At 38.2% G+C, this 6,701-nt stretch overlaps 1 pseudogene; it reads right to left on the bottom strand.

The window, feature by feature from the left end:
- Positions 1-5,448: 5,448 nt before the first annotated feature.
- Positions 5,449-5,522, bottom strand: LOC132542789 (U6 spliceosomal RNA; annotated as a pseudogene).
- Between the last annotated feature and the right edge of the window lie 1,179 nt (positions 5,523-6,701).

Below are 6,701 nucleotides of genomic sequence, written 5' to 3'. Positions count from 1 at the left end.
TATACACTATTGTTTTTTTTTTTTTTTTTGCTTTCAGGTATATATTTTGCCCTAATTTATGGATACATGTGAACATATGCTCTATCTTATGGGACCTGCTCTATATCTAGGTTTTGGGATTTTGTTAGGAAGTGAACCTCCTGGAATGGAATTAGAAAATCCTATGAAAGGAAAGGTCTCACCTATAGTGGGCTGAGTGGTTGACATTCCATGCCTGATGTCTCTGTACACAGTCTGAAGTAGAGCATGCTGAGGTGGTCCTCCTTGCGTTGACTGGGTTGGGATTGGTGGATGCAATATTATTTGGTATGAATTTAGAGAAGGATGCAGGAAAGTGAACCCCACCCTAGAGGTTCCAGGACTGGGGGAAATATAGGCTCTAAAGAGGAAGTGGGAGGTTCCTGCTGTCTTAGGGTTTAAGAAAACAATAGATAGTTATTGTTATAATCACATTATTTGGCAATTGGGTTAACTTTGAAAAATCCCTTTGTTAGGATTTGCTGTATCATACACAACATCACCATAATTTATGTCTTCTGAAATTATTTGTATATAGCTGTGCCACCAGTTGCTTCTGTTCTCTCTGGTCTAAGCTTTTAAGAGAGTCAAGATAGCAATCACTCAGCCTATGTATTAAAAAGAATCAGACTGTGATTTAAAAAGTTTGAGACATTTAATTAATTTTCCCTCTCATATTAATTAGTGATTTATATGACTACAAATTGATAGGAGTGTACATAAACACCATTCCCACCACCAAAAGACTGTGTCCCATTCCATCCCCCTCCCCTAATCCTCACCCCCACCACCCACCCCATGAAGCTGAACATCCATGCTCATCTTCAACCCAGGGTTTTTACTTTGGTGCCCTACTCCAAAATTCAATCAAATCCTGCTTTGAGTTTCCCTTTCTGATATTCTTTCTCAACCTCTGTTTATGAGTGGGATCATCCCATACTCATCTTTATCTTTCTGACTTAGCTCACTTAACATAATTCCTTCTAGCTCCATTCAAGGTGGGTCAGAAAAGGTGGGTTCATTGTTCTTAACAGCTTCATAGTATTCCATTATGTATATATACCACAACTTTCTATCACTCATCTATTGGCACCTGGGTTGCTTCCAGGTTTTAGCTATTATGAATTGTGCTGCTATGAACATAGGAATACACTCTTTTTGGCTGGGTGCTATGGAGTCCTTGAGGTATATCCTTAGGAGAGGAATTACTGACACATATGGAAGGTGCATGTCTACCCTTGTGAGAGTTCTCCAGACTGCTCTCCACAGAGGCTGGGCTAGTTTACATTACCACCAGCAGTGCAGAAGGGTTCCTTTCTCCCCACAGCCTCTCCAGCATTTGTTGCTGTTGTCCTTTTTGATGTATGCCATTCTCACAGGGGTGAGGTGGTAACTCAATGTTGTCTTTATTTGCATCTCTCTGACAATCAGCGACCTGGAGCAGTTTTTCATATGTTTGTTAGCCTTTTGGATTTCTGTGTAGTGAATGTTCTGTTTATATGATGGGGTCATTTGCTTTTATGTTGCTAAATTTTCTGAGCTCTTTGTATATTTTGGTTATTAGTCTCTTGTCTGATGTATGGCATGTGAAGATCTTCTCCCATTCTGTGAGGGGTCTCTTTGTTTGTGTGATAGTTTCTTTGGATGTGCAGAAGCTTTTCAACTTGATGTAGTCCCTTTGGTTTGTTTCTGCTTTAGTTTTCCTTGCAATTGGGTTTGTATCATCAAAGATGTCCTTGAGGTGTAGGTGGGAAAGTGTCCCACCAATGTTTTCCTCTAAGTATTAGATAGTTTCTGGTCTAACATCTATGTCCTTGATCCATTTGGAGTTGATTTTTGTTTCTGGTGAGGTAGGGTGGTTCAGTTTCATTTTTTCTGCATGTTTCAACCCAGTTTTCCCAGCAACATTTATTGAAGAGAGCCTCTTTCCTCCATTTAATACTTTGGGCCCCCTTATCAGAGATTAGATGTCCATTGGTGTGGGGTAGTTTTTTTTTTAAGGAACCTTCTATCCATAATGATATTTGTAGTAGATTCTCTTGAAATCAAATAACATCAATGAACATATAATTTTACTAAGGAAAACAAAGTAAAAGTAAATTTTCCGGGGCTAGGTGGTGGTGCACCTTGTTTAGTGCACATATTACAAGGCTCAAGGACCCAGGTTCAAGCCCCTGGTCCCCACCTGCAGGGGGAAAGCTTCACTATTAGTGAAGCAGGGATGCAGGTGTCTCTTTGCTTCTTTCCCTTTCTATTTTCTCCTCCCCTCTCAATTTTTCTCTGTCACTACACAATAGTGAAAAGCAAATTCTCCAATATGCTTACTTCTATCATAATTATTTAAAATATATTAGATTTGTTTTAGATGTTGAACAAATAAGATGAACTGAGTATTTCAGGCAATGCTTGCAAAATGGTCAGTTCCTATATCTGATAGAGCATTAGTTTAAAAGAGGTAGTGGAGGTTATGTAAAAAGTTTGATTGAGTAAGTAATGCATTGTGAATGCTGGATATAAAGTTTTGGACTTCATTTGCCACAGAATGAGGCACCAGGCAAGATTTCTCTGCAGAGAATCAACATCACTAAATCAGTATTAGAGACAACGAATTCCATACTGCTATCAGAATATAGAAAAAAATCTGATAGTTTAATGAGAGGATAATTGCAACTGGAGAGCCATGAGAGAAATAAACCAGGATGACAAGTAAACATTTCTGGTTCCAAAGTCAACATCAAACAAAATACAGCCAAAATGTAATGTAAGGAAAAAACCTTGAATGTCTTACTCGAGTCCAGAAACAATTTTTAAACATATACCTTATGGCTACCAGGATTTGAAAGCTTTTTTTTTTTTTTTTTTTTTTGCTTCAGAAGAACTCATGCACTTCTTAAGATGAGAAACAAACCCTCTCACCTCCAAGTCAAGTCCGTTTCCACCAGCATGCATAGTCTGCAGATGGCCTGTCTTGAGGGACATAACAAATTAGATCCATGTGTCAACAACTGTACTGTAAACAATCCACTCCCTAATAAAATGATTTAAAAAGGCCATGTATTCGAACCCTCCAAAGGATGCAAAAACCAAACTAAGCCAAAAAGACATCTAGCTTAAGGAAAAGAGGGAGAGAGACAGAAGGGGGGGGGGAGAAAAAAGTAAAACATTGTATACATTTAGAAGTTTTTTTTCCCCCTCTAGTAGTAATATAGATTTTCTCCAATAACCCTCATTTCCCCTGGGGTCTGTGCTTAACAGTGGATAGTCATACATTATCTGACCAGGATGAGGATAAATTCTGCAATGTGTCATGTGTGTCAAAGAGTTGGCCTCTAGTTGATAAAAGGTTATTTTTCTGATCTTATTTACTACTGCAAGCTTCTTGGCTGCTGTTTAGATAAGGATAAAATTACTCAGACAGATGAGCATAAAAGAAAGAGTCACAGAGGAAGCTGTTTCAGACACATCTAATTGGCTCACTTCTGATAAGATCCTTAGGCTTTCTCAAGCTTTTCTTTTCAGGGACTGCGTGTCTTTCAAATGAATGATCCTCTTGCCAGTCTTTAAAAAAAAAAAAAAAGGAACAAGAATAAAATGAACATTCTTAGTCTCTGACTGTCATCATTTCATTTTACTTGAATGGCAATCAACTGATGAAGAGGGCTTCAACTGCTAAAGAGAAGGGAAAAATCTTTCTTTATTACTCAGCCAGTCTCTGGTTCTGTCAGCAGCACTGAGAGTACTTACCAAAGGAAATGATTTAACGGGCAGAAAGTAGCTCATAAGTGCAATCACTGCCTCGTTCTTCGTGAAAGTAGAGGACAACTCAGACACCACGAGCATTTTAGAGTTTAAATGAGATTCTCTGTATATTTCTTGTGGCTTGATAAATGGTGCAAGATAGAGATGATATTATATTGGTAAAGTGTTGGGGATGAATGCAGGGCACATAGAATGACGATTATTATTTTTTAATTTTTATTTTATTTATTTAAGAAAGGAGACATTAACAAAACTGTAGGATAAGAGGGTTACAGCTCCACACAATTCCTACCACCCGATCTCCATATCCCATCGCCTCCCCTGATAGCTTTCCTTTTTTTTTTTTTTTTTGGAGGGCAGGGAATTACATTTTATTTTATATTAATGGATTACAGGCTGATTCCTACTAGACTTGAACCAAATTATACCTCAGCACCCAGCTTTTATATATTTCAAGCTAGTCACAGACAAACTGATTGGTTACAGAGTCCATCAAGGAGACAGCAGGTTGGCTGTAATCAGAGCCCCTCCACTCGGGATACTGGAATGGGGAAGCCAGAGTCCACCAGCTAATGTGCTGGTGGTCTAGATATATTGTTTGGGAAAATGGTGTCAGAGTTGAGAATAGGACTAGAAAGCTGGATATGGGCAGAGAGTGGCTCCCAAATACAAGGAAGTGTATAAATACCATTAATTATAAACTACATTGATCTGATCTAGGGCACATGTCTAATTTATGTGGTATGGGGAATAGAATTTGGGACTTTGAAGCCTCAGGCATGAAAGTCTTTTTGAAAAACATTATTCTATCTCTCCCTACCCCCCAAAAGAATAAAGAACATATTTTTTTTATGATGGTACTGGGGATTAAACTTGTGACTCTGGAGTGTCAGTCATGAAAGTCTTTTGTGTAACCAATACTATATCTCTCTATCCCCTCAGACTTTCTAATTATGATTTAAAGTCAGGTGTTATTCCTGTTTTCAAAAGAAAAATAAAAGCGCATTTAGTGACATCTGTTTTACATGTGGCTTTTTGGGGCTTTGCTATGAAATTCCCATTGCCCAAACAAACTACAGGCACATGCACACGCACACGCACACACACACACACACACACACACACACACACACACACACACACACACTTATTTCTACAAATATTATGCCAAACTGCACACCAGCATTCACATTCCTCTCAAATTCCAGAAGGTAGAAGGTGGTCATCAAAATAGCTTTACTCTATAGTGCACTGCTTTGCCATGTATAACAACCCAGGTTCAAGCCCTGACCCTACTGCATTGAAGGCAAATTTGATGCTGGGATCTCTCTCTCTAATTCTCTCTCTGTAAAAACAAACAAATAGACAAACAGAAAACAACAGTAATAAAATACAAACTGTAATATTGAATCCCTGGAGATGATAAAAGAAAAATAAGGTAGAAGATGCCTAAGGAGTATGTTTATACACAGATATCCACCCATAGAGATTCTAATTTTATAGGTCTAAGTAGGATTTTGAAGTCTACTTTTTTTTTTAAGAGTCAGAGAGAAAATGAGAGAGGAGAAGAAGACAGAGATGGAGAGAGAAAAAGAGACACCTGCAGCACTGTGTCAGTGCTCATGAAGCTTCCTCCCCTGCAACTGGGGACCGAGGAGGACTTGAGCCTGAATGCTTGTGCAGGGGCCATGCAAATCTTCTCTCTATCATTCCAATTTTAGTATATGTGCTGCCAAAGTGAGCACAAACCTGAATGCTTGCACATGGTAATGTGTACACTTTACTGGTTGTGGCACCACCTGGCCCCTGATTAAAACAAACAAACAAAAAAATCACGTTATTGGGAGAAATGATGACTTCCAAGGCAGTTGTCAAGTTGTAAGATGTGTGGAGTTTCTTGTGTCCTTTTTACAAGTGATTGCACACCACACCCATTACTAAATGAAGTCTTCCTCTACTATCATGCACTGCATTCCCAAGCCTCTTTCAGCCTTCTCTCACCTGTATTTTTGCCAAACCCTCTCTGCTGGTTCTGCAGTACACTCCTCCTAGTCAGTTCCCCTCTCCTGTAATATTCACTCTTTTCTACACAAACATCAATTCCACCAGATTATATTCTTCTGTAAATAAAAATAAATTCATCATTTTGGTTTTCTTTTTGTTTTTTTTTAATGCTGTATTGGAGAATTGAAGTAAGGGCTTCACTTATATAAGTAAGAGCTCTCCTGTTGAGACTTCTTTGATGTCTCACGTAATTCTCTGTGACATTAAAAGCAGGATTCTTAATTTCTTGGTTTAAAATTTTCCTTTATTTTCAGGACTTTCTTCTGATGGGTAACTCAACATTTAAATACAATGACAACTAATCACTCCCGAACTTGACTTTACAGAGGGTTTTTTCTTGAAAGTAGAATTTGGAAAATCTAGAACTTATTAGGCCACTCTGGGTTGTTAAAATGGCTACTTACTGACTAAAAGCTGTAGTTGTCAATTTATACTAATCACCACATCAATTGCTATGTTCCAGCATCAGTACACCAAAGAAACCTTCTACTTATCTATCTCCCCCTACCTATTTTCCCCATTTCCTCTGATAATCACCATTATTTTCAAGCGAGTCCAAGAATCAATCTAATTTTACTATTCATTTTCAAGTTTGTTTTTTGTTATGTACATTCCACATTTGAGACCAGGTAGTAGTTATCTTTTGTTTCTTTGCTTATTAAACTTAGCAAGATCGCTTCAAGTGCCAACTATTTTGCCCCAAAAGACATAATATTATCTTTTTTTTTTTCCAGCGTACTGGTCAACTGTGGTTTATAGTGATGTGGGGCATTGAACCTGGCACCTTTAGTCCCTCAGGCATTAGAGTCATTTTACATGACCATTATGCATTATGTTATCTCCCTCACCCACAATATTAC

The sequence above is a fragment of the Erinaceus europaeus genome, chromosome 1 (assembly GCF_950295315.1).
Source record: "Erinaceus europaeus chromosome 1, mEriEur2.1, whole genome shotgun sequence".
Lineage (NCBI taxonomy): Eukaryota > Metazoa > Chordata > Mammalia > Eulipotyphla > Erinaceidae > Erinaceus > Erinaceus europaeus.
This window is presented reverse-complemented; position numbering and strand designations above follow the sequence as displayed.